This window comes from Pelodiscus sinensis, chromosome 2 (assembly GCF_049634645.1).
Source record: "Pelodiscus sinensis isolate JC-2024 chromosome 2, ASM4963464v1, whole genome shotgun sequence".
Classification (NCBI taxonomy): Eukaryota; Metazoa; Chordata; order Testudines; family Trionychidae; genus Pelodiscus; species Pelodiscus sinensis.
Window position 1 is genome coordinate 9538563 of NC_134712.1, and position 26290 is coordinate 9564852.

General features: G+C 43.7%; 1 protein-coding gene across 9 annotated transcripts in view; it reads left to right on the top strand.

The window, feature by feature from the left end:
* FAM135B (family with sequence similarity 135 member B) overlaps positions 1 to 26290 on the top strand; it is a 388356-nt gene that overhangs the window by 78350 nt on the left and 283716 nt on the right. Inside the window, exon 1 of one of the 9 annotated variants that reach the window (XM_025184899.2) lies at positions 8730 to 8837. The exons of 6 other annotated variants lie outside the window; for them this stretch is intronic. The gene's annotated coding sequence lies outside the window, so the exon portion shown is untranslated. Of the gene's footprint in view, positions 1 to 8729; positions 8838 to 10301; positions 10566 to 11083; positions 11237 to 26290 lie in introns of those variants that run through there. 2 more of the 9 variants (XM_025184900.2, XM_014573841.3) reach the window with 2 other exon arrangements.

The window sequence follows — 26290 nt, forward strand, 5'->3', positions numbered from 1 at the left end:
AGTACAAAGCTTCTGTTAGTACAAACTTTTAATCATTCATCGTAGTCCCTTTATGGCACAACCTGTATTCTAATTACTCCTAAGCGCAACAGTGTGATCATGCTGAATCACGAAGATCCTTCTGATCTCTTTCCGCTTTGACACCAGATACAGACACAAGCAATCTGCCTGATGCATCTTTATTAAGAGCCTAGAAAACTGTTCTTCCCTGCTAACCAGAGAAGGGCGGCCGGCAGAGTTATAGTTGTTTATTCTCACGCTCCCCATTAAGCACATTACATTTGATATTCTAAAACTCAGTTGTCTACACTAAAACTCATTGTGGGTTTTGGTTGGTTAGCTCCCAGTATCGAAAGGAAGGGGAAGGAGAAATCAGGATCCCGCGACAGAGCCTCCAGGAACAATGAGAAGAGGCCAGCACTCCAGGTTAGCCTGATTGACAGAGCAGGCGGCCCAATGAGGGAGTGAGGAGTCTGCGGGAGAGTCCTCCATCCTCAGTTGTGAGCTGGGTTTGCCTGGGTCAGACAGGAGCAGCGCTAAGGAAACAACGTTCGCCAGCCAGAGACAAAGCCCCGCTGCAGAGCCATGCTGGAGGGAGAGCTGCAACTGCAGATTCTGAGCCATAGCGCAGAGTGCAGATCCATGCTGGGAGCGGGGCGGCAGCCACAGAGCCAGAGGGGCCAGAGAAGCAGCCTAGGAGCTGGAGGCAGAACAGTAGAGAGTGGAGCTGAGGCTGGACCACGCTGGTGCTGGGTGTGGTAAAAGGCCTTGCAGGCCAGACTGGGGAGGGAGGTTCTGCCACCCAGAGCAAGTGTCTGACCCTCACCATCCCTACAGCACAGTCAGGGCCTGAGAAGGAGGCCTGAGACCTATAAGGAACAGACTGTTACTTGTCCTTTCATTCCAGAAACAGTGTGTGTGAGGTCTCTACGCCATAGAATGGAGCGATGCCGTTTCCATTCACTCTTACTTAGTCGTAACTCCATGGGAGACAAGGCACACCCAGATATATGCAAGGCGGTGCGGGAAGATGTTAATAGCTGCCATTCGACAGATATTTGTTCTGCAGCGTTATGCACATATTCTAAGAAGAAAATACTTTGTGTGAATAATTCTAGTCTTCACGAGTGTGAGCTCTTGGTAAATGCAACATGCTAACCTGCGGCTAACTCATTTTATTTCCTGATAGCAATGTTTGTCTTGTAAGCCTTCCCCTTGCAGCAGCAGTCTCCCTGCTGCTGTGTTTCTAGCAGGGCAGAACAGGAACATTCTGATTCCCATTTCTGGTCCAGCACCCTCGGGACCTGACTGGTCCTGAATGAGGGAATTTTCTGGAGCAGGGGAGGTCCCCTGATACCAGCCATGCTAGCCCACCTCCCCTCCCTGTTGCTAGCCTCAGCCACCCCCTACAGCCCTGGCAGCCTGGACTGCTGCATCTCCATCCCCATCTCCATCCCTACTACTGGGGCTGCTGCATCTCTGGTCCTGGCTCTGTTACTGGGACTGCTGAGGCTGCCATGTCCCTGGCCCAGGCCCTGCTACTGGGACTGCCACAGCTTCTATATCCTCAGCCCTGGCTTCACTACCTGGGCTGCTGCATCTGCCGCATGCCTAGCCCCAGCCCCTCATGCCCATGGGGCTCCCAAACAGGACTCCCTGATCCGGGAACATCTGTGGCCCAATTGGACCACAGATGTTGCTGGATCAGAGAGTCCCAGTTTTGGGCAGTCCAACCTGTATTTGCTCTTTTAGTTTGTTTCCCAAACAGAGCCACTCACTCAGCTATCAGGTATTTCTGAGGGCTCTGAAAGGGGAGGGGTGCATATCTGCAGGGCAGCAGAGATCACAAAACCCACAGCCATCAGGGCAGTCATTGTGGGATACTGGTGGAAGACAGTTCTCTTGACAAAACAAACAGCAGAGTCCACACTGGCTCTTTGCCGACAATAAAGGGAGGAGAAAAGATGAAAACCTCTCACATAGGTGGAAGTTTTTTTTGTCACCAAAACTGGGTGTTTTTCCTAACAAATTTGCATTGTAGTATGTACCCTCTTAGGCTATGTCTACACTGGTGGTTTCTTGCGGAAGGACATCTTGCGCAAGGGTTCTTGTGCAAGAAGTCTTACGCAAGAAAACGTCCACACTGCCATGTGTGCGCTGTGCTTTTGCGCAAGAGCTCCCATGGCAGTGTGGACGCTCTCTTGCGCAAGAAAGCTCCGATGGCCATTTTAGCCATAGGGATTTCTTGCGCAAGAAATCCCTGCCGAGCATCCACACTGCCCTCTTGCACAAAAGCACCTGCACAAGAGGGCTTACACGTGATAAAAAAGAGTGTAACTCTGGTGCAAGGAGCCTTCTCTTACCACGCCGTACTGTAAATTTCCTTGCGCAAGAGCGGGCGGGCAGTGTGGATGCTCTGCATATTCTTGCACAAGAACGTCCATACTTGCGCAAGAAGCCGCGAGTGTAGATATAGCCTCACTATTTTGTCAACAAAAGACAAAACATAACAGTGTAGACAAGGCCTTTGATTCCCAAAGGGATGGGTGAATTTCCAAATGATATATAAACGTTACCATGAAGGGACTTTAGTCTTAATGCCACATTCCTATAATTGTTGGTAATATTCAGTCTGTCCTATCCTGAGCTCGATTGACTGCAGTGGGTCTTCCTATCCTCAGAGGAGTCAGTCTGACCTGTATTAGTTGCAATATTGGAACCAAGATTTTCAAAATGACTCATAAGGTTGGGTCCTGAATCCCTGATATTTCCAAGTGCCTCTGACTCCTGACAAAAGGGATAACAATTTTGTGTGCTCAGCATCTCTGAAAATTAGGATCAAGATGTAAGTTGATCACCTACAAACTGTGGCACATTGAATTAATACCGTGGACTACCCAGGGCATCTGGTGTGTGTGGAGGAGTGATCCAGGTGGTCAAGGTATTTGATGCCAATCCCAGGCACACTGAGGTAATAGAAAATCTAGAGCTACACATTTATGCCCCAGTCCTGCATTCTTCACACATCCATTACTGTTACTGATGTCAGGAGCTTTGGCTGCTTAAGGAATTCAGGATACTACTTGCTGCATGCATTCCTGCAGCCATATTTCCTAAGACTTGTCATTTTTGAAACCCATTATCCAAAGCTTTTCTATCTGGAAAAATCACAAGACTTGCTCCTGCAGCAATATGCTGAGAAAGCACCTTAAATTGTTGATTTCCCCCTTCCTCCATAATGCAGGATACCATGCTTCCTCCTGCACTTCCCTTAATCTCATGAGCAGTCATGTGGACTCTGATGCTTGGGGGATCATCCCATGGGTTACTGGCAGTAGCCAAAGACAAATATTCCTTCAAGAATTGTTCTTCCCATTTTACTTGCTATAAGTAGGTGGGAGGAGGGGCAGGGTATTGAAAACATTCTTCTCTCTTAATTATCTTACACTGTGCATCTCATAGCATATTTGCACATCAGTTTTCTCCAATCTCAACAAATCTAGCATGAGGCCAAATGCAGTGTTTAATCATCTGCTAGTTAATTATGTGGAAAGGGGGAAGTGGGAATGGGGAGTTGGCAAACTTGCCAGATGACACACCATTTTATTATTCCATCAAGGTTGGAGGGACCTAACAAAGGTGGGTAAAGAAGAGTGACATTCATTATCAACAAAGATAATGCACATTGGAAGGAATTATGGGAATGACTCATCCCCACTTCAAGGTTCTAAGTAAACTCTCACCATTTAAGAAGAAAACCTGCTGTTTTATGAGGTCACCTCAATAAAACTGTTATGAGGCTCCTACTCAAAGCACAGCCAGAATTTAATGCTGTGTAAGGTCTGTCAGGTGCGATAATACTGCAAATCAAAGCTAGTGGAAAACCTTCCAGTGAAACCGATTCCTATCTGACATTTTGTCAACATCAAATGTTCTGCAGGAACATGTCAATTTAGACAGTTTCATTTTGGGGGGAAAAGAATCAAAATGGAGTGTTGTGGATAATGAGAACACAAGATAAGGAATCAAAACCCTTGACCTTCAGTACATGAACCAAATACTAAAGTCCTAATGCAAAGTTTGTTGAAATCACTGGAAAGACTCTCATTCGGGTTCAACAGGTTTAGGATTAAGACATAAAGAATGGGAATACAAAGACATTTGCCTGATGCGCAAGGCTACTCCATAATTGTCCATTGCTGAACTACTTGTGTCTTGCTTTGAGATGTCAGGATCCTAGACTAGATGGACCACTGGTCTGGCACAGAATGACACCTGTTGTGTAGTTTGTTCTGACCCACAACCTTGAAGTCGTCTTTGGCTTCTCTTTTTCCTTTGGCCCATGTGTAACCCTTCTGCCAGGTGCAACCAGCAGCAGCCAAGGTTGGTTTCCATATCTAAGGATTCCTCTCCATCCATCCAGCACAGAACTGGCTCAAGACCCTACTCAGTAATGTGGGAAGTTGACACAACATCCCTAGGCACCTCTGGGAGGCAATGCTTCCCCACTCACAAGCACAGAGTCTGAGCATGGAAAAGAAACTTTTTATTAAAAGGGGGAAACATTAACATGGCATTAATTTGGGAAAACACCACACACAAAGTTCATGACTAAAACCATGAGTTAATGTCCCAGCTCAGGTAGCTTGGGCAATGTCATTTTTCTCTAAGATCCCGCAATATAAATGTCCCCTTTACATGCCCAACCTATCTCTGCACCCCACTCACAGCCACTATTCTTGGTCTGGGCGGACCAGAATTCAGAGGTGCATTTGCAGAGTTCACCTCAAATACTGAGTCGGGGCGGGGGGTGAGGAGGCAGCTCACCCACTCCATTTGTTACTCACCACCTACCTGCTCGCTGCTCTCTGGCGCCGCTCTGCTGGCCTTTTGTTGCCCCTTGCTGTTGCTGCTCTGCTGGCTGCTTCTCACGCTTCTCCATCGTCTCCCTGTTGATTGCTCATGATGCCTGTCGCATCTTCCACCACAACCAGCAGATTTGACTCTGGCCCAAACCTAATGATCTCAGCTCTTAGGGTATGTCTACACTACCCTCCTAATTCGAACTAGGAGGGTAAAGTAGGCATACCGCACTTGCAAATGAAGCCCGGGATTTGAATTTCCCAGGCTTCATTTGCATAAAGTCGGCCGGCGCCATTTTTAAATGCCGGCAGTTCGAACCCCGTGCCACGCGGCTACACGCGGCACAGAGTAGCTAGTTCGTGGAATGAGGAGTACAGCTAGTTCGGATTGGGAAGCCTAATCCGAACTAGCTACTCCGTGCCGCGTGTAGCTGCGCGGCCCGGGATTCGAACTGCTGGCATTTAAAAATGGCGCCGGACGGCTTTATGCAAATGAAGCCTGGGAAATTCAAATCCCGGGCTTCATTTGCAAGTGCGGTATGCCTACATTACCCTCCTATTCGAATTAGGAGGGTAGTGTAGACATACCCTTAGTGATTTCAGCTCTTGGCTCAAAGCACAGTCCAGCCACAAGAGATTCCAGCAGCCACTGGAGTAAATCTACATACAAAAGAGACTCCTTGTGGAGCCTTTCTTTAACTCTCTCATTGAAACAGTGGGGAAAAACAGGTAGAACCAGTCTTACAGCTTACTCTGGGAGGGCATGCAGCCTGCTGACTCACCTCCCTCCCCAGCTCAATCTATAGGACTCTGGAAGTTGAGCCTCTGTCTATCCTAGATTCTTTACACCAACAGTTTCTCTCCTTTGAACTGAGTTAAACACGGACTGACTTTTCTGCATTCCCAGTAACTGCAAGCATTGGTGATCGTATCTTATAATTCCTGCATTTAGAGTTAACATAGTCTGGGTGTGGCTATACTGCACCCTTTGCTCGAAATAAGCTACAGAATTTGAGCTACGCAAATTGTATAGCTGATTTCAAGTCCATTTTGAAATAGCTTATTTCAAAATTTGGCACTGTCTACAGAGCACTTATTTTGAAATAAATCACTATTCTGAAATGTCCCTTACTCCTTGTGGAATGAGGTTTACAGGGACGTCGGGATAGTAAGCCCATTATATTTCGAAATAACGGGTGCACTCAAAAGACATGGAATAGTTATTTTGGGATACCTCGGGTTGCAGTATAGACGTAGCCTTTGTGACCTCACAAAAGCCAAATTGGTTACAATGGGCAAAACACTATTCTAACAGTTGAATATCTAGCAGGCCTAAGCAAACTGAGTGAACTGTATTTACATAACCACATGTAGAATTTCTTTCCCATTCCAGCTGGCTGTAATGGAAGCATTGATTCAGACCCTGCTTACACATGCATCTGTCTTCATATATGTATGTTTGTTTGGGGTCATTGTATGACTTGGGATGCTTATAGACTATACTTGGAGTCAGCAATGGGCAATCTAGGCTAGTGAGTGGGCCACATGAGTGGCCTTTCATCATCTCAATGGACCATAAGACTGTCACAACCAAGACAGTCTCCTGGGATAGATTAGTTTTGCTAACTGCAGTTGCATTCCTAAAATTTTGGGGGCATGCTGCTTGAACTGTAGCAATGGTTTGATTGGATTTAGAGGGAGCATGCAGCTTGTACAGTCAATGTTGTGTGCAATCAGCATGCACCTGACTTCCTGTGCCCTTGCTTTATGTGAGTGTCATATTAGTAATACCAGTATCAAAAAATAGCACGGACACAAACCAGTGGAATCTGACAATACTGCATGAGCAATGGTAAACAGTGTCTTTCAGGTCGCATATAGAACCCTGATGGGCTGATTGTGCTTTAAGTGATTGTGTGTGTGTGTGTGTGTGTGTGTGTGTGTGTGTGTGTTTTGCAGATCACAGTGTGATCCTTATTCAAGAGGCTTCTGGAGAGACGGTTTTTGGTGTTTGTCTTTTTTCAGTTGTGTCTCAGGAAAGAAGCTTTGTAGAGAACTGGTTTTGTTATATCCTCTGCATTCTGTGAATTTGATGGGAATTTCATTTCTCCAATGAGAACAGAAAATACCAGAAGCTCAGCCTGGAACTTTCTATCCTATTGAAAAGGGAAATTTTTAAGGCAGAACAAAATATTGAATCGTGGTATCCAGCCAAATGATAATAAGCAGGGCTGACCTTTCAATAGAAAGCATTCTGGTTCTGAGGAGGACCATGTTACATCTGAGTTACGACTGATTGTCTCCAGTGCTTCTGAAATATGAAATCTGTGGTATTATCTAAGGCCGGCTGGAGGCATTTTTCTCCTCTCTGTCTGCCTTATGGAAACTTTATTTCAATCTACTTAGTGATTGTTGGGTAAAATATAATAAATTAAAGTATTTTGCAGGGCAAATTCCTATCGTAGCCTAGTGGAGTTGGCCCCAGTTACCTCTTTACAAGTGCTTATTCTGATCTTGAAAGCTAATCTCCTAAATACCATGATATTGGTAAATGCAGCTGGAAACCAGGTGTGTTACAACAGAGCCCCTCTGAATACTTTTCTTTCCTCTGGCTTTCAGCTTAGAACTGTTGCTGTTGTTTATACTCCCAGCTATCCCCCTTTGCTTCTGTATGCCATGACCTTGTTAGAAACTGACTAGACTGCCTGGAAGATCACCCAGAATTGTGTAAAATGCCTGTTGTTAAAATGGACTCTTCATAGCACTGAGGGACAGTTCTTCCCTTTAGATTAAAATATAGCAAAGTACATCAGAAATGATGACGTGTATAGGGAGTTGATAGCAGTTTTAATTCTAAATTACTGCTCCTTCCATCATTATTTTTTATGAAGATTTATCTAGACATGATCCTCCACATAGGGGATGCCCACAATAAAATAGGAGTGCAGCCTACTTGGTAAATTCCACGTGGCATTTGGCACTTCATAGGATTGGTCTCTTGACCTCTAAATTCTTACACACATTCTGCTTTTTACCTGCTGCTGACTTCCTGCTCTGTTTCCTTTCTTTTTGTCTCTCAGTTTGGGTAGCTCCTCCGCTAGAGATTGCAACATTCCTGTTTGCTAACGGCTAACATTGTGCATCATTGTTTTCACTGTGTACCATGAGGATCTGTAATATATGCTCTCATTTCACAAGGGATACACCCTCCATACCCTGTTCTCTCCCACATTTGTCTTCTCTATCCTGTTTCTGGGAAGTGCAACATACATCAAACACCACTTATAGCCTCACAATCTTGCCCTCTTTTTGTTTTATGGATGTTTGAATCCCTCAAAGTGGGTGGCATTTCCAGAGAGACAACATGTTACCAGCAAAACTGCTGGATCTTAAATAGAACTGAGGTCCGAGGCTTGCTACATTTTGTGAACATGGAAAAAGTGGGTTGGCCTGATGAAGAAAACCCATCAACTTCTTCCCTTGAGTTCCCAAAGCCAGGTTGCCCTTCCTTCAATCTACAGAGTCACTCTTGACCTTCTGTTGCACCCAGTACCTTCCTTAGGGGATGTATAGTCTCCTTCCCTTCTGGCTGTCTTTTGGCTGGCTGCTTCTATGGAATCTTTGAGATACCAGCACATCATGCATTTGGAAGAAGGTCCCTAGGTAGCACCAAATCCCAAGAGTTTGCTAGATGGACTTGGGAAGTGGCTTGAACCCTCTCTACCATGGTAAGAGAAATAATGATCTCAAATATAGATACCTTTAAATAATATTAACTCCTTTTTAAGCTGCAACTGCCACAAGAGCAGCTAATAATCTCTTTGAACTGGTCTGTGAAGTCTGTGTCAGAAGCCAGTGAGTCATAGCTTCTGCCAGATGATTGCAAATGAGTGTGTAGGAGGGGCCCAGTCCTTGCACTTTGTATTGGGAAGGGATGAATACAGAGCTAGCAGCAGGCACTCTCAGCGAACACAGGTAAGTCTGAATTTAGAGCTCAGCTGTAATGAGAAGCAGGCAGCTTTGGGGGTTATAAGTATAGTTTTTTTATTGCACTTAAGTCTCTTTTAAAAAACAAACAAACAATTTAACGATGAAGTGAGGCAATCGGCAGAGGATGAACGAGGTTGCTGAGCGACCCACTTTACTGCACAGCGAATAGGGATGAGTGACTACTAGCTTTGTGGTTCTGCTGCTGGAACCACAAAGCAAGTCCCCGTTTTTCAAGTGGAACTGCGCAACGTTTTGTGCAAATCCAGAAATGGATTCCAGTTGCAGAGTTTGCAAGTAGTTTGGGATAATTCTGATTCGATGAGCCTGTGGATTCATTCTCCATGTTGGCCCCTTATAAACTGAGACCCAAGATGTGAAATTCAAATCTGAACATAGATCTGGGTCTATTGTGTGCTGGGGTTTGATCCAGCGTCCCAGGTTGGACCCATCTTTACCCAAGATCATGAAGAATTCGTTGTTTTTGTATGAATTCATTGGGTTTGCACTGAAACTCTGCAGTTGTGACTCTTTTCCCTTTGGATTTTGAGTTTGATTTGAACACAAGGATCCAAGTGAATCTGATATTGTTACATGGGGTGAGTCCAGTGATTAAAACAAAGAAAATGAGTTTACATACCCCAGAAAAGCAAAACCATTGTTTCCATTGTCGCTGTATCTCTGGCCTGAATGGGGGCTGTAAGCCATGAAACTAGAGTTGTCAGTGGGGGTGAAGTTGGGATGTACACACCGTTGTACACACCAACTGCTTGGCTGGCACAGCTTGCAAGGGTTTTAATGGGTGAAGATGCTGATCAATATTCAACAGGTTGCTTGAAATATTCCTGCCTCTCTGATTCCTGTTTTTGAAAGATTTAGGAATCTCCAAACAGATGTAGCCAAAAGGATGCACAGAAGTAATGTTTCTGGGCACTAATATTAGGCAAGAGAGCATGGCCTGGAAGTGGTAAACTGAGTCTCATATCACATGCGGTGAGTCTCAGATCCCTGGAGTCAGATCACATGCAGTGACTTGGTACACCAGACCAAGATCTTCTGAGCCCCATGCTCACACTTCCAGGCCATGCTCTCTCAGAATGCGTCACAAAAAATTAAGGAAGTCTCTCAATCTCCCTGTGAAGTAAATAAATACCGGTGGGATTGAGAGACATTCTTAATTTTTTGTGATGCATTCTGAGATGCCCCGAGGGCAGGCACTACAGAGCAGCAATTGAATATCAGCAGCACGTTCTGTGCTTTATGGGGTGAGCTCTGTATGCCCACACCTTGTCCTTCAGGCTCATATGTCAATGGCTAAGCACCAAGTCCTGTTTCTCCAGCTTCCCCTACCTATTAGAGGGACTGATGCTTAGGGCCACAGCTTACTTTGTTACATGTTTGATGTTAACATCCCGTGTCACTGTGTGAGATGTAGAGTATCATGTCCTGTCCCCCCAGGGACTCATTCTTCACAACGCATGCTTACACCTTTCCCTCCTCTGGCACATGTCATGGACAGTATATAGAAGATCCTATGTGGATGAGATTATAACTAGCCCAGAGCAGGTGCACAAAGAGGTCAGAGGACCTCTGTCTGTACAAGGCTACAGTGGCAGCACGCAGTGACCGCTTCCTCCAAGGAATGCAAGGACAGAGAGAGACACACAAATAGGTATTATCTTCCCCCTCCCCACCCACTCACCCATGCTTTTTGAGGTAAGTAGGACTTGAGCACTAAGTTACTCTTTGTGTCCTTGAAATTCTCTCTCTGGAGTGCACAGGTTGTACTTGTCTCTCAAGAGTCCTATTGAGAACTCTTTCAGTACAGATCAGGTGCAGCACCTCCCAATGATCTCCCCTGCCCTCCCTGTCCATGAGGAGTGGGCATTGGAGACACCCCTTACCTCTAGGTGTGTAGGGTCCGCTTTGTCTTGCTGTGACATTGTTACAGTATGTATACTTGCCGTGACCATTTTCTGGCAATGTGAGGAGTGACAGTAGGGCGCGGAGGCACAGGGGAGATGCCAGGGGACGGTGGGTCAGAGATGATTTAACTTTATTGCAGAAAAACCTTGGCAAACACACTTGGAGACTGAATGAGAATCCTGGGCCAAATCACTTGTGTGTCATGTGCTGTTCTCGCCCCAGGGGAATCCAGCCCATTCTGCGAGGCTGGCATGTGATCATCCACGCAGTTTAAACGCTGTGTAAGGCCTCTGTGCTGCCGACTGAGTCTGAAAACTTGCATGCAGAGCCCAGGATTAATTTTGTAGATTGAGCGGTGGTTATTCAACTGCATCATCAGGGCTCCAAATTAACCCTTCTATTGCCAAAACTCAAAGGACAGCCAAAAGGCCAGCTTCTGCGCCGACAGCTCAGTTTAAAAGGTTGTATTTCTTTTTAAAACCGCTATTGCCTTATGACTGGTATGATTTTTTATATTGGTTGTGAGTATGGTCTGTGTCTTTTGGTTAGCATTAGGGTTGTAGCATGCCTCAAAATGTTCTTCTGAGCTGATCTTAAGTGGGAGACGGAATGCTAGTAGTAATGTCTACAAAGGGATAAATACAGTGTGGTTGTTCTTTGTGATGCCATTAGTGAAAGTCATTTTCAGAACAGAGAGCTGTGCATTCAGTGACAGTTCTTGTAATAATAATTTGCTCTTGAAACTATAAAAAAAAAAAAGGAAACAAACATTTTAAGTAGAAACAAAATTCCTGCTTTTGTTTTGGAATGGCCTGTGAGGAAACATAATTCTTCAACCAAACATTTCTGAACAAAGATATTGTGTTTACAATAGTAAAGAATAAAATTGTGAAGCATGTAGAAGAACATAATTTGTAGGACAAAAGTCAACATGGTTTCTGTAAAGGGAAATCCTGTCTTACTAATCTATTAGGGTATGTCTACAGTACCCTCCTATTTCGAAATAGGAGGGTTATGTAGGCATACCGCAATTGCAAATGAAGCCCGGGATTTGTATTTCCCGGGCTTCATTTGCATAAGCCGGGCGCCGCCATTTTTAAATCCCGGCTGGTTCGAACCCCGTGCCGCGCGGCTACACGCGGCACGAACTAGGTAGTTCGAACTAGGCTTCCTAGTTCGAACTACCGTTACTCCTCATTCCACGCGGCACGGGGTTCGAACAGCCGGGATTTAAAAATGGCGGCGCCCGGCTTATGCAAATGAAGCCCGGGAAATTCAAATCCCGAGCTTCATTTGCAATTGTGGTATGCCTACATTACCCTCCTATTTTGAAAAACAAAATGGCAAATTAAATTTAATGTGGATAAGTGTAAAGTAATGCACATCGGGAAAAATAACCCCAACTATACATACAGTATGATGGGGGCTAATTTGGCTATGATATATCAGGAAAGAGATCTTGGAGTTATCATGGACAGTTCTCTGAAAACTTCCACGCACTGTGCAGTGGCGGTCAAAAAGGCAAATAGGATGCTAGGAATTATTAAGAAAGGGATAGAAAATAAGACCCAGAATATCTTACTGCCCCTGTCTAAAACTATGGTACGCCCACATCTTGAATACTGTGTACAGATGTGGTCTCCTCACCTCAAAAAGATATTTTGGCCTTGGAAAGGGTTCAAAAAAGGGAAACTAAAATGATTAGGGGTTTGGAACGGGTCCCAAATGAGGAGAGGTTAAAGCGACTGGGACTTTTCAGTTTAGAAAAGAGGAGACTGAGGGGGGATATGATAGAGGTCTATAAAATCATGAGTGGTGTGGAGAGGGTGGATAAAGAAAAGTTATTTATTAGTTCCCTAAATAGAAGAACTAGAGGACACCAAATGAAGTTAATGGGTAGCAGGTTTAAAACTAATAAAAGAAAGTTCTTCACACAGCGCGTAGTCAACCTGTGGAACTCCTTGCCAGAGGAGGCTGTGAAGGCTAGGACGATAATAGAGTTTAAAGAGAAGCTAGATAATTTCATGGAGGTTAGGTCCATAAAAGGCTATTAGCCAGGGGATAAAATGGTGTCCTTGGCCTCTGTTTGTCAGAGGCTGGAGAAGGATGGCAGGAGACAAATCGCTGGATCACTATCTTCGGTCCACCCTCTCTGGGGCACCTGGTGCTGGCCACTGTCAGCAGACAGGATGCTGGGCTAGATGGACCTTTGGTCTGACCCAGTACAGCCGTTCTTATGTTCTTATGTTAGAAACGTCTCTCGTAAAAGGTATTGCTTTTGCAATCATGTCTGGTCTGAAATTCAATCCTTATATACAGCATGCTGTTAACCTCTGGTAGTTTGAAACTGAAATTTCATACAATGGTGTTTAAGTCGTCACAGGTCACCTCTGGTCTAGCATGCGACACAGGATGGGTGGGGGAACTTACGAGGGAAAGGCAAACTTACAGGCCTGTTTGGAGTATTGAAAACAGCAGGGAGGGCATTAAAACTTTAGCCATGCACACAGCCCATAACTGATTGTTTGAAGCCAAGATTAGACCTGGAATTAGTATTTTGTATCTTAATTAAAACAAAACGATCTTTATCGATAAGCCGGGGAAGCATGTGCCGATGTCTATGAGCAAATGTAATCCCTTGCGCCTTTTGATTAGTAAATGGGATTACATTAAAATCAATCCTTTTCCCAAGGTCCATTTGTGCTCGCACTCTCTATTGAATTACATAGCTGGTATGGTGCCAGGCACCGGTCCCCCATTGGGACAATGAAATTTTATCCACAGTGATGCTCATTTATGTCTTATGGTATGTTGCCCATTTATTACAATGGTCTTGGGAGACTTTATGCCTTGGTGAGAAATTAATTTAGGACTCGGCGCTCTGTCAAATTCTCCTCAATCTGCTTCTCACATGAGTGACTGTAGAAGAAGGGAGTGGGCAGGCGGGGAGAGGGGGACCAATCTGATTGGCAGGGGCCTGATGCCGGAGGGAGAATTAATTTGAGAACTGCAAGTCTGATCCGGTAATAGAACTTTGGTGAGAAAGTTCGGAGCAATTGGAGGGGCTCAGCATCTCCCGGGGTTTGGTCTCCTTTGCTTATCATTTGGGCTTTGGAGATTTTACTCCTGAATAAGAAGGGTGTGCTTCTAATCCCGTGGATTTTCCCTGCATTACTCACAGAGGGCTCTGTCCGAAGCCCATGGCAGTCAGTGAGGATAGATGTAAAAACTTGAATTGGATCCTAATTGAGCTAGAAATGAGAGTGGAGAAGAATGATGGACCTCTTTCTTTGGTTTTTGCATTGTGATTTGCAAGGTGCAGCTTAGTACAACCATGAATGATCATTTTTATGGAAAGTGAAAGGGCTTCATAAAAACCACGAGGGAAGTGCCGCTGAGGATCTAGGAAGTCGATGAGCTGGATTGCTCTGTTTAATTTCCTCCCACCTTCTCCATCTGTGGATCTTGCCTTTCTGTCAGCAAGCCAGCCAGCAGTACGGGAGAGAAAAGTGATGTGCAGTCCCTTAAGGTTTAAGACTACATTTTTTTCTTCCTTTTGGTGTCCTTTCTTAATGCACGGCTTTATGCAATACCCCTTTTTCCTTGACCTGTTGTGGTTGTTGCTGTGACTAAGAAGCTGTCATTTAACATACGGCCTGTTTGGTGGCTTTTGCTGTAATGTAGAGATCTGGTGAGAGCGTAATCGGATCCGTTAATCTGCCTCTGTGTCTGCCAAGGCCCAAATGTAGGATGCGCAAATACAAGTCAGGCAGGAAATATGAAACACTGTGGAATCCTTTCCTTTCGCACAGAGAACATTCTGTATTGCAGGGGTGGGGAGCCTAAGACCCAGGGGCCAGATGTGGCCCCTGGCTTGTCTGGATCCAGCCCCCGAGGCTCATTGGGGAGCCCAAGCTAGCATTCCAGCCCCCCGCCAACCCCCACAGAGCTGGAGCACACAAAATATACTAGTCTGGGCCCTCCTAGGCTCTGGGGGGCAAGGGGAATGTGGGAGTGTTTTTCTCCTTCTCCATTAGGAGCCACATTAATGAGGATTTTTTGTTTTTGTTTTTTTTTGCTTTTGCTTCTCACTTGTGTGTGTAGCCCTCGACTGACTTTTCTGTGGGTCAGGGTCTCAGACCCTAAAAAGGTCCCTCCTCTCCCCCCTTCCCCCCCACCGCTGTATTGCCTCGGTTCCCAGACTCTGCATTTCTTGTCTAAATGATGTCCCACCGGATAAGTGAGAGTGGCAAGTTTTTGTGGAATGGAGGTAAAGTTGGGATGATAATGAGAGGCATCCCTTGACATCAGAGAAGTGTGACTGGCACAGTAAGTGTGTTCACCTGATGCTGTTCTGAGAGCGGAAACAGAGCCACTGCAGGTGTTGAAGGGAAGGCAAGAACCTTGCTGCAGCTGTTGTCCAGTGCTATGGTTTGAACACACACTGTTAGTTTTCAGAAGTAGAAGATGGATCACTGTGTTTGGTGTCTTGTATTCTCTGAACAACTCTGGGCCACAGCTCTAAAGAAAGAGCCAGTTGTCATCTTAATACTTCCTACCACATTAAACTATAGTTCCTAAATGGCCCCTTGAGGGGACAAACAAAAGTACCTAGTGCTAGCAATAGCCAGTGTCCGAGGCAGCTTATTCATCAATCTCCCTACTTGGTTAACTAGTTGTGGCTTCACATTTGATTTAATTGGAGATGCAAAGCCTGATACATCTTACACTTATGATATTACATTGACTTCACTGGGGTTACTCCTGATTTATGCTACTACTAGCAGATTTAAGACTTTGGGGAAGAGGAAAAGGAAAATGTACGTGCTTTATTTAAACGATTGTATTTTTTCAAAAATACAGTGTTATTTTTATGAGGTTACCTTTTAGTTTGGATTTCTTAAAAGAAGGGATTGTTTTAAAGTTTCCATGTAATATTTTTAGTGATTTTTTTTTTTACCCAGGAATTCCATTGAGTATATTTTTTTCTTGATCCCTATACATTTTTAGCATTCACTATGACTTAACAAAAAAAGGGCTACAGTCAATTTGGTTTCCAATAACATTGTCTTCTAGCTTTCAGACCTTAGGTGTTGCTTTAGCTGTGCCAAAACAAAGCAGTACTCCAAATTTCTCCTTGTGATCTCTTTTCTGTAAGGTTTATTGAGATGCAATCCTATTTCAGATTCGCTCTATTTGTCTGCCTTATCTTCGTTCAGTATCTTTCAACATTCCCTCAGTTATGCCAATTTTGAGGACTGGACTTGATTTGGTGATTCTGTCTCTTTTCTGTTTGGTTTTATGAGCAGCAATCCCATTCCAAGCACATCCCATTTTCCTGGCACAACCAAAACCTTACCATGCTTTACGTTATAATCAGAGGGAGATGTATACTGAATTGGATACTCCTAGCTCTTACTATGTAGGAGTTCTTGATGAAGCAGATAGATAAATCTAAAATATAGAGTAGATTATTTATTTGAATTACTATTGCACCCAGACGTGGTCCAGGAAGTGAAACCCATTGTTCTAGGCACGGTACAAACACAAAACAAAATGGCACTCCCTACAATGGAAATGAAATCAGAACAAATCCCATTATATATAATAGATTTTGCCTATCACAACTTTTTGGTTAAACCTTTGAAAGAGACTGATATGTGCACTTGCTCTCTTCCCCCATTTATTGATGCATTTTAGGGGTCTCCCTATTTGCCTCGCTCCTGTTATGAATGACAAGATGTGGCGCAATCTGTTTGGAGGGGAAAATAATTCAAAATCCACAGGCTGCCACGTGTTTCATTATGACTAGTGCCATTGGCTGTAAATTTCAGAGGCAGGGAAGACATTAGGGGAATCTTGTCGTCTTGATATATATTAATCTAAGTCCTGGCTTCTTTGGAAAGCCATAAGGGTTAGCGTCAGTTCATCAGGTCCTTCTGCATTCCAGAGAGCACAGGCATTGACTGTGCTGGATCATCACTTCCATATCTTAGTTGTTTTTAAAAGAGGGATAAAATTAGAGCTGGTGAAAAGCAGCAAACTTTCCTATAGCTAAATATAAGACAGATTCTGTTCCCCCTCCCCCCCCTCCAGTCCCCATCTGTAACTTCTTCTCTTGGGCACAGATTTGGTCTCTAATGCCAGTCCCTCCTTGATCATCCAAAGGGAATATTCTACCAACCCCATCTGCTAGCTGCAAATCTGCTTGGCACTGCAGGGATCTAGATGAACATTAGGGAGTTTAAAGATGGCTGAATGGTCCACCCTGCATCCAGCACAGTGCAGCCTGGCCAGACAATCTGGCTCTTGATCTACACAGTTTTCACTATAAGTGAAAATATCTAGACATCTCTCATGGAAAACTGAAAGCTTTGTGCACCCATCACTGAAATGGAACTTCTGTTACCTGGGAAGGGGTGGAATTAAACACAACTGACCGGCAGAGCCAAGTTGTGAGGACAGGGCACAACAGCAGTTGGAGTGACTACACTAGGGAGTCCTAGGCAGAGCTGTAATAGACTCCCTAGTGAAACCTGTAGCCATGTTAGTCTGGTCTGTCTGAAACAAAAGACAGTGCTGCATAGTCCCGTCTTTTGTTCTAGGCAGAGCTGTTACACAACATGCATTCGTGACAGGGCATGCCAAAAGCAACTCTATTCTTAATGGTGCATACTCTGTGGAGGTGTTCCACTGTGAACTGCGTGCTGCATCCAACAGCAGCCACAGCTTGTGTAAAAACCCTGATTGCTCAACTATGTTAACTACTAAACAACATTTTGGGGAGGTTCAACAAAATTAATTTAGCAGCACAGGGGTTTGGGGATGGTAAAATTCACACTGTTTCCCCTTGTGAAAAAAAGAAACAATAAGTGGGCTGGTATGTTTATAAAATGTTAACTCACTTTTGCTAAGTAAAACTGATAAAATAATCCCTCCCCCAAACCACAGCAAGCACATGACAGAAGTGTATTCATGGTCGATACAGCCGGTGTTTATACTGGAGTGCATGGTAAGCAGAGAGAGAGACTTGCAGCAAGATGCATAATATATCAAACTGAGAAAAATAAGATACCTTCAATATTTTGAGACTGAGTTAACAAAAATCCATGGCTGGCTTCCATGCTGCAGAAGCTTGAACAGAGCTGTGGGGCATCCTGAAAAAATTGGCATCCTCCATTTTTACTTGAGTGTCTGCATGGAGGAAGTCAGATATTTTGTGTTTCTTTTCTTGCTGAACCAGGCCCTTTTTATACTATATAAAAAGTCTCCAATATGCTCTAATGTAGACTGACTCCTGGCTGCTCTTTAGACTCATGGTCATCTGACTCTGCAGGATATACCATGTCGTTAGAAAGTGCCTGACAATAGACTGGGACGGGGACGAAGGATCCTTCTATCCCCTTATAAAAATCTTCTCTTACATTTCAAAGGATTTCTCAGACTTGCATGACTAGGCTCTTTATCTCAGTAGCCTTTTTCCTTTTAATTTCGAATGGCATATTTATGTTCTTCTCCACATTAACACAAGCCTTTTGTGCATTAAGCAAGGATGTGGCACTCAAGAAATTAATGTGGGTTTTTTTGTGCATTGTCACTTTAAAAAAATTTTAAGCAATTTGAAAAATCAAAAAAAATGTTTTAAGGTCAAATGATGCATTTTAGTTTGAAATAATCAAAATTGTTTCAATTTCAACTATTTTTGCTGCTAGTGAGGCCCTCTGTTGGAGTCGGTGCTGGGAAAGGATTAGATACTGTACTTGCAATATGTAGAGGCTAAGTTCACAAATTAGATAGTGTCAGGGAAAAAATTATGAAAACAATTTATGAATCTTATAACAATGACTGATCTTCCCCAGGATCCCTTGTCTGCTTTGGTAGTGCTTCAGTAAAGGATGCACATTGCACACAGAGCAACAAATTAATTCCTTTTTTCTCTTAGCGGCCTGGCTTTATATTGCAAAGTAGTAGAGAAATGTGACTTCTATGAAATTGTAGTATAATACATGTGGATTATTCTGGTAATGGCAAAGCTTTCATAACAAGTATGTACATAAGACAAGAGCCAAAAAGATTATAGAAATTTGGTCACCCTTTTTAGCATAATCAAAGGAGGAGGATGCTGGGCAGCAAAGAATTTGCCTCAGGATTCACACTTGAATATTATCTGATCCTGAATAAGTAATAAGTAATGTGTGGTGTAGTATGTTCATGTTTTATTGTAGGTTTGCCATAATAAAAAAGTTAAAGCAACAGAAAAGGAAACGTAGACACAAAAAGTCATTTCAGACCAAAAATTCAAATAGTTTCATTTCCAAACTCTCAAGACAGCTCTTTTTGGGGACTTTTTAAAGTAAAGAATTTGGCAAAAATGATATAAATTCTTGAATTTTTTTGGTGTTGCTACATCAGTGGGGGGTTTTGTGTGTGTGTGTGTGGTGGGGAAGGCTTTGGTTGAAAAGTTTTGCCTAGCTCTGCAAATGAGTTCCCTTATTTGTGCTTTTTTTTTTGTTGCCTCCATTTAATAGCACACAAGCCAGAACCTGCTCCTTTGTTCTCATGAAGCAAGGAATTTTAAGAATAAACCCTAGAATGCTAGGACTGTAGCCAACACCCTTAGATTGTGTGCTGCATAATAACATTGCAAATGCTTTTTACTTGCCTTCTCATTTCATTTTAGGATGCTCCATATTTCAGCTGCCACCACATAAAATACAAAAGGGGCTCTGTGAGTGTTCATGAAAACAAACCAAGCAATTTTCTATTTTTTTAATCTAAACGAGGAGCAATAATTTTTGAAGGCCAACTTTGCAGCTGTGCCAGTTCGCTATTCAAACTCAAACACTCAAAGGCTTCAAGTCTACTTTGAGCTAAGTATAAGCTATATCTGGTAAACAGTAGCAGCTCAGTCAGGTTGTGGCCAGGTCTAACAAACTGATTGTAGAAGCCTTGGAGTTCTATATGGATGTATATAGCAATGCTGTTGTTGATGTTTGCGCTGCTTTTGCTTGGTTTCTTGGGAGAAATTTACATGAAGCAAGTAATGCGTTCAAAGCCAGATGATATTTCTCCTGTGTCCTTCACTAGCTGAGCGTATCCCCTGTGATCAAGGATGTCAGACCAGTTAGAGGCCAATTTCACTTGTTTTCTTGATTACAGAGGCAGTATTTTAGCTGAGCTTCCTGATCTGACTGCAAACAAAGTAGTCAAAAGAAATAATGTTTATTAACTTACCATGGGCCATGGTGGATTCTCCATCCCTGGCAAAAGGTATGCTCTAATTCCAACAGAAATCAATTAGGTGAAGTTCTACTCTTCAGTGCAGGAGGTCATGTTAGGTGATTACTATGAGTCCTTTTGGATTTAAACTCTATGGCTGCGTCTAGACTGGCAAGTTTTTCCACAAAAGCAATTGCTTTTGTGGAAAAACTTGCCAGCTGTCTACATTGGCCGCTTTGAATTTGCGCAAGAACACTGATGATCTAATGTAAGATTGTCAGTGTTCTTCCGCAAATACAATGACTCTCCTGTTCGTGAAAAAGCCCTCTTGTGCAAATGCTTTTGCGCAAGAGGGCCAGTGTAGACAACTGAGAATGGTTTTGCGCAAAAAAGCGCCGATGGCGAAAATGGCAACCAGGGCTTTCTTGTGCAAAACCGCGTCTAGATTGGCACGGATGCTTTGCCGCAAAAAGTGCTTTTGCACAAAAGCGTCCATGCCAATCTAGACGCTCTTTTCCACAAATGCTTTTAACGGAAAAACTTTTCTGTTAAAAGCATTTGCGGAAAATCATGCCAGTCTAGACATAGCCTTTGGGTATATCTACGCTGCGGGACAAAGTTGAGTTAAGATACGCAACATCAGCTACATTAATTGTGTAGCTGGAGTCGAAGTAGCTTAACTTGGCTTTTGGCACTGTCTACACAGCAGGAAGTCAAAGAAAGAATACTTCCTTCAACATCCTTTATTCCTCATGAAATGAGGTTTACAGAAGTTGGAGTAAGAAGCCTGTTTTTTCCAAATTATTTCGAAATAACAGGCTTGCTGTGTAGATGGCACTCTGTTATTTCAAAATAATGACAGTCATTTACTAATAATCATGCTTAACTGGTGGGTGTCCATGTGGAAGATCCTGCTGGTTCTCCTCTTTCCCAGTCTCCCATGAAATGAGAAGAGTCTTACTGGTTATGGGTCAGATCACATAACTGGTGCTTTCCTGGGGTACCCAGGATTGATGGTCACCCATCCTCTAGTGTGAGAGAGATTCCTGGCTGGATGTCAACTCCCTGACAACGCCAGCCTATAAACCACCCACAGAGTTTTCTTAGGGAAGTGTTAGCCCTTGAGCTGTGGGTTCACAATAGATGCACTCCAGTCTCTGAGCCCCTTGAATTCCTGTGATATCCAGGGCCTGTGACTGGCTACTCATAGATATAACAGGGTTGCTGCCCTACTCCCAAAGGACTTTGTCACACCAGCTTGTTTGCCCTAATGAGGATTAGCTCCTGTATAACATCACAGTGCTGATCTGGCTGTGATGAAAACAACCTTGTGTGTCTTTCCCAAGGTTAAGATTTAGGAGATAGCAAGGGAGGATAATGTAATGGGATGCATATGGAATACAATCACTACATGCTTTCTGGAGGCTAACCTTCACTTGAACTGGCTAATCAGCTGTCTCAAAGCAGTCTACTGTCACCCAAAGCTGGCATTTTCCAGGCACAACTGGTTGGGATCCCATTTTCATGACTCTAATCTCAGTACTTAAGTCCTTCCTCGTGTGCAGGATACAGGGGTGTCTTTTTGCCTTCCCTTTACATTCCCTAAAGTTATTGTTTGTCCTAGACTTAACATGCCTCCCTCCCCACACACACACACTCACATGCTCTCTCACACACACAGGATTATTCTCTGGTTTGCTGACTCCATGTTAACTTCATAGCCTCCTGTTGACTTCATCAGCAAGTAGGGCTTCCATTGTGTTGGCTTACAAAGCTAAATTTATGTGTGAGGGAAGGCAGACAGGTGAATATTCATTCTTCCTCACAGGCACCTAAAAATTCATAGGGTTTATGGCCAGAAGAAATGCTGTTATCATCCAATCATCCAATCCAACTCTGCATGATACAGCGTATGGGCTCCCACCCAGTAATTCCTGTATCACGCACAATAGGAAATGCTCCAGAATGTCCCATTTTTGTCATGGTGTTGCAACTTCAGCAGCATTCTTCCAGTCCCCTCCAACTCCATAGAAGCCTGTTAGACTCAGTGGCAATATGGGTATAGCTGAACTAGTAGGAAATTTGGGAATAACCTCTTGGCATCCTCATCCAAAAGCCTGTGGAGTGGGAGAAACCAGCACCCTCCAAATTCTGAAAATTATGTTCCAAATATTAGACTGGAATGGCTAGGTATATACCAACTTTCAAGCAATATTTTGTGATAAGAACTGGTGCATCTAGATATTTTGGGGAAAGAGAAAAATCACATTTCAGGGGTGGGTTTTATTACTGTTTATTTCCTTTCCAATAAAATGTGCACTGACTCTAATTAGACTAACCAGCCATGTCCCTTTTGCACAAGCAAAATGCAGGACAATGTAGCACTTTAAAGACTAACAAGATGGTTTATTAGATGATGAGCTTTCGTGGGCCAGACCCACTTCCTCAGATCAAATAGTGGAAGAAAGTAGTCACAACCATATATACCAAAGGATATAATTAAAAAAATGAACAAATATGAAAAGGACAAGTGGGTCTGGCCCACGAAAGCTCATCATCTAATAAACCATCTTGTTAGTCTTTAAAGTGCTACATTGTCCTGCATTTTGCTTCAGCTACCCCAGACTAAGACGGCTACATTTCTATCCCTTTTGCACAAGAGATCATTTCCTCGTGTGGGGGTAAAAAGGCATGCTTTCCAACGAGCAATGAAAATACAGCAAATTAGGAATTGAACACACTGTAGTGGCTGATGCAAAAGTTTTTCTATTTATAAGACTAACTGTTAGACTCTAGCCTTGGGAGCTAAATGCTGAAAATGAGGGACCCCTTAGTGCCAAGGCTGTACAAGGAAGCAAGAGGAAGTGTTGCTAGCGGAAGCAAATGTAAATGACATGGGGATTATTCAGTACATAACTCCACTTTCTGTATGCCACTGACAAAATCTGCATTTTTAAAATGCAGGAATAGCTCATGTTTAAACATAATTACCACATTTAGGATTCTTTAGAGTTTCCCCAAATAATTTAGCTTTGTTGGTATGTGGGTGGATAGGGGGCCGTTTGTGTGTTATTTTAAGCTTTGCAGGGGATTTTGGAGGATTTCTGCAGAATGAAAAGGTACCTCTTGGCATACTAAATGCTTTTTATGCAACCCTTTGTGTATTGAGTTCTGTGCTGAAATAGGCCTTGAGCTCTAGTAAGTAATAGCTATGTTCTAAAAGGTGGTTTTGAGCACTTTCAGAAAGATGACGAGTCCCTTCACTCTTAGGGTATGTCTACACTACAGAGTTTTGTCGGAAAAACAGCCGTTTTTCTGACAAACCCTGAGTAATGCAATCACATTCTTTCAAAAGTAAATTGAAAGAACAGAGGGGGTTTTCCAGTGCTGGCAATCCTCTTTCTATGAGGAAGAAGCCTTTTTCCGAAAGAGATCTTTCGGAAAAAGGCGTGTGTGGATGGGGAAGAGAGAGTTCTTTTGCAAGAAGAGGAAAAAGCACCAGTATCTTGGTGACCATTCCATCCAGAGTAATCACAGCTTACATGAGAGATAGTATCCATTCAGTGTGGACGCTATCTGTCGAAAAAGCAGATCGCTTGTTCAATGCGCTTTTGAAATGTGGACACTTTCTTTCGGAAGAAGACTTTTCGGAAGATCTCTTCTGGAACAGCTTCTTCCAAAAGAAGCTTGCAGTCTAGATATAGCCCTATTGACTTCAGTGGAGAGCATTCAGCACCTTGCAGAATTGAGCCATAAGCTTTTACCCAGCCTAGGTAAACTCATTAGTTTGAACAGAAAGTGCTCACTTGTTGAGTCATTTCTTTTATTCCCTTGCAGACAAACTCTGGTCCCTCGTGCCAAGCCCAGGAGCCCAAAATATCACTGCCCTGTCCACACACACTGGAAAGCATCAATGCCCCATGAGCGAGGCACAGTGATACTCAGATGGTGGCTCTCGAGCTGCAAATAGCTCTTTCAGTTGTCTCCTGTGGCTATTTGCAGGACATGATGATAATTATTAACCAATCAAGATGTTGCTAACCAATTGTAGTTGATAAAATAACACTTGGATAGTCATTTTTTGCCATGAAATTGATATAATTTCCTCTGTCGTACTGATTAAATAGGAATCCACTAGACGATTTCCCCGGCGTTGCTTGAGCCCTTAACTCAAATCATTTTTGCTTTTTGGAAAATAAAGTGGAGGGGCTGGGGATGAGGGGTTCAGGATGCAGGCTGCCCTGGGAAGAAAGGACTACCCCAGCCTGTTCTCACTACAGCAGCTTGGGGCCAGGTGAGAAGTGCCTCTCCATGGCTGCTGCAGCTCCAGTGGGTACAGTTGAGGGAGGGTGCATGTCCCCCAGCTGGGGCAGGTCCAGGTTTGTCTGCCCCTTGTGCTCCCCAGCCAGAGTGAGGAATGGAGCAAACTGTGCACTTTCCCCTGGGGGAACAGGCAGCAGTGTTCCCATATGCCTTCCCTCCCACCTTCTGTAAAGGGTGCCTGGAGATGGGAGGCTCAGGACTGGGGCAATTACCTGCCTAGTGATTCTGTCTCTTTTCTGTACGGCTACGTCTTCACTGCCAGTTCTTCCAACAGAAAATATGCTGACAAGGGATTCATTAGCATAAGTCGTGATCTCATTAGCATATTTTCTGCTGTTTCTTTTTGCACAAAGGTTTTTTTGCGCAAAACGAGTCCACACTGCTTCTTTGTGTGCATAAACCCCTTGTGCAACAAGAAATGGCAGAAAATATGCTAATGAGATCATGACTTATCCTAATAAATCCCTCATTAGCATATTTTCTGTCGGAAGAACTGGCAGTGAAGACGTAGCCTATGATTTTATGAGAAGCGATCCCATTACAGGCCCATCCCATTTTCCTGGCTCAACTAAACCTTTACCTGGCTTTTAGTTATGTTCAGCGGTAGCTGCATACCAAATTTGGTGGTCCTAAGTTTAGGAGGCATTCTTGAAGAAACAGACAGAGCCACTCACAGACCGACAAACAATCTCTAATATATAGTAGACAGTGTGATAGTAAATGAAACAATGACTTTGCCATGCATGTTTGGGGTAATGCTAATGAATGCTTTGGCTCCTGAACCACTGAGGTTTGAGTGTGTCTGAGCGGAGGAGAAATCAGCCACAGGAACATGCCAGGAACTGATTTTCAGAGACCACACGAGTGCCCAAAGCCGGTCGGAGATGTGGGTGCCCAGCACTTCTGAAAATTAGACTCTCCTTGACTGAAATGCATGGATGGCCCATACTCAGTGCAAACGTCATGTGTCAAGTATAGGAGAGATCAGCGAGTCATGGTCTTCACATGTGTCACGTGAGAAGCCATAACAACTGACCCTTCGGTGTCCGTCATTCATTTGTGATTCTGTTTCCTGCGTTTGCTATGGGAATTGCAGGGTCCTGGGCTGGCCTTAACAGTGCAGGAAGCACATTGTACTTAGGATTTTATACTGCCCTAAAGCAGGAGGATGCAGGGCTGCCGGAGAGGAGAGGATGGGGCAGAACGTGGTACTTTGGCTGAGTCTTTTGTGATATCATGTGGCATCATTACCGGGACTGGATCAAACCTCTGGATCTCTCCCGTAAAGAAAGCCTATAACCTGATGCCTCTTAAGATAACAAAGTACATTCTCTTAGGCAGGGCACATCCATACCTAAAGTGCTGCAATGGTGCAGCTGTACCATCTCTGGTGAAGATGCTTTTATGCCTACAGGAGAGAGCTCTCTCACTGGCATAATAAAACTGCCATCTTGGACAGTGGAAAAACTGTCCCATCAACAAAGTGCTGTCTATACGGGCACTTACGTCACTGTGACTTATGTCACTGAGGGGAGTGGTGTTTTCACAGTCCTGAGACACATACATCCTTCCAACATACGCTGTAGTGTAGACATAGTCCCAATAGCTGTAGTAGACCTCTGTCTTTTATGGAGCATTCAATAGATTGAACCGTGGTTACTTGGTCATTGTAGAAGGAATACATTGTTGGGAGCATAATTAAGGCACCCATATTTTGGATGGGGGAAAAGCCCCTGAGTTTATTCTCCACAAATCAATTCATCATTTAGAAAATTATTTGAAGACACTAGTGTGGTAGAGTTGACTGGTTCACAACATCCTCCTTATATAACCCTTCAATCTGGGCTGGGTTCCAGCCGTTCTTGCTTTCATATTTTTTTATATCTCTGAGAGATTAAGCCTGTGTTAATTACCATACTGTGGTCAGCTGAAGTAACAGATATGGGGTGTGATTTATATAACTTGTATAGCAC